The sequence below is a fragment of the Trematomus bernacchii genome, unplaced genomic scaffold (genome assembly GCF_902827165.1).
Source record: "Trematomus bernacchii unplaced genomic scaffold, fTreBer1.1, whole genome shotgun sequence".
Taxonomy (NCBI): Eukaryota; Metazoa; Chordata; class Actinopteri; order Perciformes; family Nototheniidae; genus Trematomus; species Trematomus bernacchii.
In genome coordinates this window covers 1,089,072-1,090,702 of record NW_022987732.1, presented here as the reverse complement: position 1 = coordinate 1,090,702, position 1,631 = coordinate 1,089,072, and the positions used below count along the sequence as shown (strand labels likewise).

Genomic DNA, 1,631 nt, shown 5'->3' with positions numbered 1-1,631 from the left:
CATAGGTATCCCTGAAAGACAGGAGGCCCTGACCCTCTGTGAGGTGGAGGTGTTTGGCTCTGCACTGGACGGTTCCTGCAGTCACACATTCAATGTAAATGATTAAGATGCTGTAATGTGTACACAAAGCATCTAAAATAAAATGACGTCAAGATTTACTGGTGGAGATTGCAACAAAAGTCTGCCTTGACTTTTGCTTTTACACGGGACTTGTACACCTTCTGCGAATGTGCTTGTCTTATCTCATAAGAAAACAACTGATATTTTTTGTTTTTCTATCAATCATTTAAGAACAGTGAAAGCAATGGTTCTGAAGGCAGGTTTTTTTTATTTTTTTTAAATACAGACAAAATAGACAAATATTATGAAAGACATCTGAAAGCTTTCTTACCCAAAGTTAGATCAGAAGATCAATCCCCATCATGTCTGTAAGAGTGGTATCTTGATAACTGAAGGGCCACAGACAATATTAAAGTTCAAACAACTAATGTATGTCTGGAGGCCCAAACAAAGACCAGTTTCCTCTGTATGCCTGAGCCGCTTATGTGTTTTTCTGTAGAAAGCGCCCTCTCATGGGGAAAGCCTGCAATTGAATTAATGTTTTTTTTTTACAGTGGAATTTAGCTGTCAGCTGGCTGTCAGTTGGCTGTCAGTTGGCTGTCAGTTGGCTGTCAGCTAGCTGTCAGCAGGCTGTCAGTTGGCTGTCAGCTAGCGGTCAGTTGGCTGTCAGTTGGCTGTCAGCTAGCTGTCAGCTGGCTATCCCATAGCTGGGAGAGGGATACCTAAGTGAGTGCATTAGTACATCTCGGGAAGAAAGCAATAAAACCTATTTCATTAAATATTGAATGGTCATTAATGTGCCACGAAGAAGGAACCAACGACTGCTACCATTTACATGAAATCTACTGCTACAAATAGGTTGAGTTGACTTTTACAAAACCTACTAACTGATAGCTTTTGATCACTAACCGTTACAGCAACCCAAATACACAGCTTTAATAACAAGACTTCCTTTGGCAAAGAAATACAATAAGAAAGAAAGAGAACCTTGTTAAGGCCATACAGTTGAATTTTACAAAAAGTTTGGGTATTTACAAAAAAGTTCTGACAGGGCACAGTTAGAGGCAGTCTACTTGTTTTGCCATAAAAAAACACAACTCTTTCTGTCATTTTATAACTGGATTAGGAATGAAAGTTTGCCTGCTGAAAGCTGAATGATATGCAGTAGAAATTGTATTTCAAAGCTTCCAAACATGGGAACATCATTTTCCAAAGACTCTTTAAACACTGCTGGCCTCTAAAGAAACATTTCAACAACTTTTGCATAAAAATACTTACACACAAATACATTATAAAAATAGCGTACTACAGAAGAATCTTTCCCCAGATCAACACTGTGCAGAACAATAGAAGAAGTCAGATTTTGTCAAGTTTGCAAAGGGTATTGCTTCACAGTATGTGGACATCAATGATTGGGCCTGCCAGACAAAATGTACTTCTTAAGCCAAAGTCAAAGAAAATAAATTCCTAACATTAAGAAATAATACTGATGTATGAACAGCATGTCTTTGAAAACACTGTTTCCGAAAGTACAAATTCTATATGACAGAACCAAGGGAACAATAAAAAGC

The 1,631-nt window shown here is 38.1% G+C and overlaps 1 protein-coding gene across 1 annotated transcript in view; it reads right to left on the bottom strand.

Moving 5' to 3' along the window:
- Positions 1 to 311: 311 nt before the first annotated feature.
- dpy19l1l (dpy-19-like 1, like (H. sapiens)) overlaps positions 312 to 1,631 on the bottom strand; it is a 37,013-nt gene continuing 35,693 nt past the window's right edge. Inside the window, exon 22 of the mRNA XM_034145708.1 lies at positions 312 to 1,631. This exon is cut by the window's right edge and continues 399 nt beyond it. The gene's annotated coding sequence lies outside the window, so the exon portion shown is untranslated.